The sequence below is a fragment of the Cardiocondyla obscurior genome, linkage group LG08 (genome assembly GCF_019399895.1).
Source record: "Cardiocondyla obscurior isolate alpha-2009 linkage group LG08, Cobs3.1, whole genome shotgun sequence".
NCBI classification, from domain to species: domain Eukaryota; kingdom Metazoa; phylum Arthropoda; class Insecta; order Hymenoptera; family Formicidae; genus Cardiocondyla; species Cardiocondyla obscurior.
The window spans coordinates 7,112,359-7,120,532 of record NC_091871.1 but is presented as its reverse complement, the minus strand read 5'-3'; the positions used below and the strand labels follow the sequence as shown (position 1 = coordinate 7,120,532).

General features: G+C 41.6%; 1 protein-coding gene across 1 annotated transcript in view; it reads left to right on the top strand.

Annotated features, from left to right (window-relative positions):
* The first annotated feature begins 289 nt into the window (after positions 1 to 289).
* The window catches only part of LOC139105031 (uncharacterized), a 90,809-nt gene continuing 82,924 nt past the window's right edge, over positions 290 to 8,174 (top strand). Inside the window, exon 1 of the mRNA XM_070660874.1 lies at positions 290 to 1,290. The gene's annotated coding sequence lies outside the window, so the exon portion shown is untranslated. The remainder of the gene's footprint in view (positions 1,291 to 8,174) is intronic.

Sequence of the window (8,174 nt, the reverse complement as noted above, 5' to 3'; positions counted from 1 at the left end):
CAGCACTTGATTGCCTTTTTTTCGGTTATTATTTTTACTCCCCCGATATAAACCGTTTGTGAAAAAGATTCACGGCTGCAAAACACGTACAATATTGCTGTCGGGAACTGGAATTTCGATCGGAATCGCAAGTAGTTTCACGATAGGTCCCCTGGATTCAATAAATCGGGCCTCTTTCCATCTACGACAATCGACGCTTGAACCGTACGTTTTTCTCCCTCGCTCGTCTCGCCTCGCCAATCGCGCTGTCGTCGTTTGTCTTTGTCGTTTCTGTTGACCAGGTTACCACCACTCACTCGTTCCTCCCTTTATCGAAGCTAGCTCTCTCTCTTTCCCCTCGATAGGGTGAACTCGGTCGGCGAATCGTGTCCAGCGTCCGTTTCTTGTTGCGGAGAGTTGCCGGAGGGTGCGAAATTTTCCAAGACAGTATATAGGGTAGAAACGAAGTGACGCAATAAAGAAAAACGAAGGGTGGGGATCGAAGAAAAATTTAGGCGGCGTAGGGTAAAACAACAGATTAAAGAGAGGGCGAAAGCGCCTTCGAAAGACTGCGTGAGAAGGACGTGATAAATGAGATGATTGAGACACGGACTCGCGAAAGAATAGGGGATAGAGTAAGAGATACGTTTTGCTGTAGAAAGTAGAAATAATAGAAGGGAGAAAGGGCTATCTACGCATCGGAGAAAGGATACATTAGTTCGGAATGCAAAAGAGGAACGCGGAGAAATGCAGGGAGGGGAGGGAGTTCGTGTAAGAGAAACGGAGACAATCGCGGGTGCGCGAGGAGTGATAGCGGGATGGAAAATACGAGGGAGACTGACTGAAGTGGGTGAGCGTCGGATGAACGGAGCGAGCTGGATGAACGAGGAGCGCGCTTCGACCAGCGCGAGGAGGACGAAGAGCCCTAAGAAGTTAAGAGAGAATACGTGACTAAACGGGACGGAGAGAGAACGGGAGAGAGAGAGGACTTGGATAAAAGAGAGCGTGCGCTTTCTCGCGAAGGGCGAGGGGGGGAGTGGGGACCGGAGAGTGAGAGGGAGCCAGCTGCCGCGGCACAGCTACACCCACGGCGACGATTGGACCTCAGTCGTCCGCGCACCCTCGCATGGTGAGGACACTTGTGCTCGGTGGTGTAAAGTTATCTCGCCTGTTATCGTCGTTGCGAACACCGGGTGGTGCAGGGCACGTTACACACGTCGCCCGCTTCAGCTGACGCTCGATCTGCGCGACGTTTCCCGCCGACGTCACGGCCGACCGCGGGGCGCTCGACCCTTGGGTGATCGACAAAGGGTGAGTAGGCATCCAGCCGGAAACCCCAAAAGGGATCAATCGAGACGTCGTTCTTTCGAGACTAGATTCGCGTTCAACGGTCAAAAGTTTGACCGAAAAAGCTCCATTTTCGCACAGTCGATCTAAAGGCAGGTCTTAGGTTAATTAAGCTGGCGAGGTTTGTTAATGACGTTGGCGAATTCTTGACGTTAGCGGTCGCGCGATTTGCCGGGGAAAAAAAAAACTTTGTAGCGGAGGTAAACAGAGATTCTCGAATCAACTGGAAAGTATATCCGTGTAAATTCAACCTTAGATAGGAATTACGGGTGGGAGATATTTCCTTGCGAGTCTTATTTTAATACGTTTATTACGGCTTTTTTTTTTTTCAATTTTTCTTTCAATTAAATTCAATTTTTTTTTCAATTAAACTGATTCTTAAATAAATGGTTCCAATTTTTTTTCTTCCAATTCTTATATTGTCTAATAAAATAATTATTTGTTACGGATAATTTTCTATAACAGCTTTTAGGAATTAAATATATTATCTACGTTATTTTAGAATTAATCGAGACTCTTTTTTTTCCGTATAACTTTATTATAATTTAAAAAAGAATTACCGTCGAGAATAATGCGATGTAGAAACGTCGTCGGTTTTAAATATTTCATATAATTTTCTTTCAAGAGCGAAAGGATTATGCATTTATTAATGGATATAATTATCTGTCGAGAAATCTCATTGAATTTGGAAACATAGTGTTTCAAAGCTCATGAATGTCATGAGCCAATCGATGCCGAGGCTCGACAATGAAACAGAGGCATTTATTGGCGAATGGATTTCCCTGTCGTTGAGAGGAATTAAGTATAAATTGTGATTCATTATTTGCTCGTTAAATTTGACAATCAGGAAGCTTGTCCGATAAATTACTAAGCGGCAGCGAGGCTACACTTGAAAACGAACGAATTTATCGGTAAATAGTTTAGATTGCACGATAGAGAGTAATTGTCGCTTCATTAAGGACTTGTTATGTTTTAATTGTCGGAATAACGCGATTGGACAATCAACGAAATTAGCGTGATGTAATTTTTGTTAAGTACAATCGAGGGCTGTTAATCGAGTTTATTAAAACACGTCGATTGGACATCGATTCCGATTAATTGCCGTTAACGCTTCTGCCGATTCTCGAAATGACGGCGTCTTTATATTCGTCGACTTATTTAAATAGCGTGCTTGCTGTTGCAACAGAGTATTTAACGTTCGATAATGCAGATGATTTTTATTTTCAACGTTATATATTTTAACTAGTAAAATGTTATGAGTAAAATTTTTATTAAATGCATTTTTTTTTAATGTATACATTTGAAATTATTTTTCTGTTAAATTGTTAATGGCTCTGATTTGTACTTCTCGAAATTGGTACAGAGATTGAGGTACGGCTGCCGCGGATGAAGTATCTATCTCGCGATTGTCCGGAAATAAAGTTACGAATGATTGTCGCTTCGTCTTGAAGCTGGTGCGCGGCACGTTCGAAGAGCTCGCATGAAATAGATCCTGAAACGTGTTTGCCTTGCTCGCGGAAGCAGAAACCGAGGTTAAGGAGACGGTGTGCCCCTTTTTTTTCCCCCCTTTTTATCTCTCGATTTTCTCACGGTAAAACCCATTCGTAGTAATCGATATCCAATCGCCAAAATGTAACTTATGTCGGATCCGATTGTTTGCAAATGAAAACTGTTTTAGTTTTATCAAACTAATTTCAAGACTGCCGTAAAAATAAAAAAAAAAGAGGGATTTTTTCTGGTCATATTAAAAAGAAAAAAAAAAAGTTTCTCGGCTCGTGGAATTATGTCGCGTATCGCCGACGTCGCAATAATATCGCGCCGTTCTCGCTAGTGTCAGCTCGTTATAGCTCTTTTTATGCCAATGCGTCATATCGCGTCGCAACATCGGCATCATTTCAAGGGGACATCGGTCTCCGGGTACGGAGGGCTTCATTATGGCGAAATGGGAATAATAGGGGCATGCGGGTGTCGCGAATAATTTACTGCACGCCTGTTTATCCGTTGTTGCAAATTGGATGCGCACTCGCCAGGAATGGTACACAGGCCGTCCGCTGACGTGTTGTCACCGCGAGATTTCGTATCCTCGTCGATGCGCCAAAAGCTCGGCTGGTTGTATCGGTACAAAACGAAGTTGTTATTTAACAGTGACGTCATCTCTCATGCGAGCGACTTCGCTTCAATTTAGGTCAATTAGCAATTTCGAAATGTGCGCGCTCGGTTGAAAAAAAAAAAAAAAAAACCCTCCCCCGTTCCCGACTCGAAGGCGCGGTTTATCTTGTACTGAAATTTTGCTCGCTTTCCTGCTTGATTTGTTAGAGACCCAATTTTTCCTCGTTTCGCATCGTTCGCCGCCGGATAGCAAAAATAGTTGCAGCCCGAGGTCTCAGTCAGCTGGCTTTTCTTTTCATCATAAAACCGATGCATACGTAGATACAAAGCCCACATCTCGCAAATATATCTCTCTCCTTTTTTTAAGCGAAGGTTACAAAAGTATGACGCTCGAATATGGCGACCGAGCTAAATCTCGAAGTCATGACGCATATTTGATGATCATTATAGCGTTTTATTCGCGCTGTCGAGCCGATCAAGCTATTAAGAATCTATTCTTGTATTACACGCAGTTAACTATAAAGCTGAACCACGTTGCGATCAAAAATTCTTTCAGTTCCCTTATGAAAGTATTATTTAAAAAAAAAAATTAATTTTGGCCTTCCGCGGCTTTGCATAATTATTTCCTTCTTTCCTTTCTATTCTGACGGCTGGGAATAAAAGCGACCGAATTCGAAACAAAAACTCTGTAATGAGCACGTGATTCTCAATTGCACCCAATTGTTAGGACATTACGCTTTATTTCCACGTTTAAAAAGGACTCGCCGGCGGTTCCATACGTTCCTCAACGGCGGATCGATACGCGTTTCTTACTCGTGTAATCGAATCTGCTTCCCGTGTAAGTCCTTTTGTAACTCGAAATGAAAGAGTTAACGAGTTTCCTGTGCCGGAGTTATCTCGAGTTCTCACTTCTATCGACGGGGCGGAAAACGCGTGATTCGCGAAACGGATTATTATCCCGGTCTTTGAGATTTATCTTGACGTCTGTAAACCATAGGCAGGTAGTAATGGCATTTGTCAGGGGTAAAAGAAAGAGGTGGACGAAGAGAGATGGATGCGCCTCAGAAGCGGAAGAGCGTGTGCAATTTCCTTCGAAATACGCATCGCAAAGCGAAGTTGCGGTACGGAGTTTCTCGCGGAGACAACTCGCGACTTCCGCCGTCGTGGTTAACTATCTTTCGTCATTACCAGTTTCTAAGGACCAAATGGCTTTCATGCGCTCTATATTCGTGCTCTGCTTCGGTTTACGTTTCGCTTTGTGAAATATCCGACGTGCTGGGAAGTATATTTTGAAACGGTCTCGAAGTGTGTTCCTTGGCAAAAACTTTTTCAACGTGTAATTAACTTCGCTGCGAGATATCTTTATGAGATAATTTATTGTTTGACGCGTCGCTTGTATAATATATTTATATATACATATATTTATACAAATTTTATAAGCGTTAAAAACTTTTTTTTTTTTTTTTTTTTTTTATAAAGAAATTTGTGTTTCGCTACGTGTTTGTCGGTTGTGGATTGCGATCATAAGCGGCGTCTGTTCGTGACGCGCACGAAAATAGGTACGATAGTCTGCAAATTGCTTCTTCCACTTTAAATCGGCGGTGGTCCATCACGGTGGTGGTTCACCGCGGCGGTAGGTTGTTGTTATCGAATCACTTTTGTGATTTTGATTTTATTCTCTGGGCCATTCGTGCGAGGGAGTTCTGATAAAAATTCGTTACTTCGGCAAAAGTAAAGTTTTGTTCAGTTAACCGCAGAAAATTTTTATTTTTATTTTTATTTTTTTTTTTTTACCTTTGTCTTATCGTAACTGTTTCTATTATTCGTTATTATTAACTATTGTCTTAACAAAATTCTCTTCCTGTCGATTTGTACATTCGTAATACTGACTCGCGATTCTGCCGAATTAAAAATTTACATTTTATCTTTTTAAAACGCACTCACGTTTGATTCCGAAAGTATTCTATTTAAAATGTTTCATTTGCAAATTTTCACGGCTGATCTTCATTAATGCAACGGCGGTGAAACTTTCAGCCGGCAGTCGAATAACGAGGCGCGAATTTTATTTTCTACTTCTTCGGGGTGAAGCGAAATGTCACTCTTCTTCTCTCGCGTGGATGTTTTCCCGTGGAAAATCTGTATTTGCATAACATAAATTTACGGCTGCTTTAAAAGGGTATCGCGAAAAGAGGCGGACAACATACCGGCGGACAGCTGGCAAGAGATTCAGCACGGTAAATCTTTAGATACGGGCTTTCCCCCTTGCTCTTTCACTTTTTACGTTTCCTACATTACTTTTGCATTCATTTCTTATATCGGGGTCCTTTTATACGCACGGAACGCGCATTTCCCGCCGCGGCAGCCACTCGAAATCTCGAGTGTTTGGTCATTTGCATGGTGTGCACAGCTCGCGGCTCTACAACGCGCTTCGGCTTCCACCTTGTGAATAATAATTAAGATGCTCGAGCATTTACGCAGCCCGCGGTTTTCACTTTATTATTATCATCGAGCGAAATTATCGTCGACTCGAACGGCGGAATAAATGCTTCGCGAATGCGAGCCGGAGGTGTGAAAGATCTTCGTCCGCGTTACGGCGCGGGAAAAAAAATTCGATTTGCGACGTTAATTATATCGTGGTTCTCCTGGCCTTATCGTTGTTTCATTAATGATACATCGCACTTTAGTTTGCTCGCGTTGAGCGATCGGTAACTGTCACTTATCGGAGATATTAGCAAGTTTTTTTTTTCTTTTTTTTTTTAAAGTGAGTAGACTTGTACGTCTCGCGCAGCTGGGATAAATAAATGGGGCGGGCAATGAAAAAGAAGTATATATGTATGTATAAATGGTTCCAATTTCTTTCTTTATTTTTCTTAATGATTTACAATTTTATTGCAACGTTATATTGGCGGAATATAATCGTCTTGCGATTTATACGTTATGTTTTACTGCAATCGTTAATGTTTGAAATTCGTTGCACAAGTAAAACGTTTTATTCACTTAACCGTCAACAATGCAATGTTCGCCTTATCTTCGGAAGACAGGTATGTAGCGCGACGTTTTGACGTCGTATACGCGGCAGACGTTTGACATGAAAATTATCTAATATAGGCTCATCCTCCCCCTGTCTCGTTATTCCGAGTCTTCCCGTTAGTACACGCAACGTGTACGCGTTTGTATATGGCAGATACAACGTCCATGCATAATGCAGGGGCACGAGAATGACGCATAAATATTTAGAACCGACTTCTACGCGGCGTGGAGTTAAACATTGACAAAGTGACTTATATTATAATGACTTTGGTAGACAATGCAAATCTCCTGTTAAAAGTTTCATGTGTTATTTTAAATACATCAAACGCGTCGCGACAATATTTAGAATCTTTATTAGAATAATTAATTCATAATTAGCTTCGCGCGAAAAGAGAAGTTTTGTAAATCAGATTGAAGTACGTTACTTTTATTTGTGATCACATGTTACCCGAGTGGAAATTGATTCCCATCGTTAGTCTAATAATTAGCTCGCCAATTCGTGGTTCGTCTCGCGGCTGTCTAGCAAAACTGTCCAGCACCGAGCCGGAAATGTAACACTCAAAATGTACTCGGTATTAAATAATTATTGCTAGCCAACAACGAGCTAGAAAAGCTGGATATCGCAAACGTTTTTCGTCGCGTACTTGTTTACTCTTGCGAGATGATCTTTCTAACACGTGCTTGACTGCCGAATTCGCTAGGGCTACCAGTTCCTGCCGACCGCCGTGTTCATCTTTTTAAGACAGTCACTGAATAATAAATACTTTTATATAATTTATAAATTTTTACTCGGGTATACACCAGCAATTTTATGGTAGCATGCTATCTCGTTGTGCAAACTAAAAGAAGAAAAAAAAAATACGGGCAAAGTATAATGTTTTCACCTACTGTAAAGTCATCTTTAAAAAGGTAAATTAGATCATTGAACAATATTTCGTAATGGATGAGAACATTTTATCTCCGGATGTTTTAATTACATTATATTCACGTGCGGGGCTTCCCGAAAATTATTTCACGTAATAATATATTAATAAATTTTAATAATTTCGCCGAATGAACGTTAAATGCGTATGCAACGTGCGCTTACGAAGAGCAAAATTAATTACGTAACGCACAATCATCGACGCATAAAATTTTGCATGTGAATTCACCGTTTGCCGTTGAAATAAAAATTTTCGGTTTGATCTCGCGTCCGGTTGTTCGTTTACAAAAATGATTATTAATACGTCGTAGATTCGAAAAGCGATCAATCGCTCATTTGTCGGCATTCTTACTTAAGCATCAGTTTGGACCGAATTGGACTTTGCGCCGGGAAGGCTCTCGGGGGTGGGAAATAGTTCGCCAACTATTCCCGCGCAGGTGATAGCCGAGTTTCCCACCAACGCGCAAGGCTCGCGTGAGCCGTACTTTGATAATTTCAATACGTGATCCGCGTTATTCTAAATGCTTCAACGATCAGCTGCATCTCTCCGCGAATCAATCGGACGATCAGTCATTCCGGATCGTCTTATTGTATTATTGAGTTTACGTGTGTAACTGCAAATCTATGCGTGCGCTAGATTGCGTCGTTAATCATTTCGCGAACAAAGGGTAATCAAATTTCTCCGCGATGCTCAAGGTTTCGTACGAGGAGGAGAATCCGTAATATCCGTATAACGTGTACATCTCGAGTTACGTTTTCGACAGCGAGATTGAGATTATCCACATCC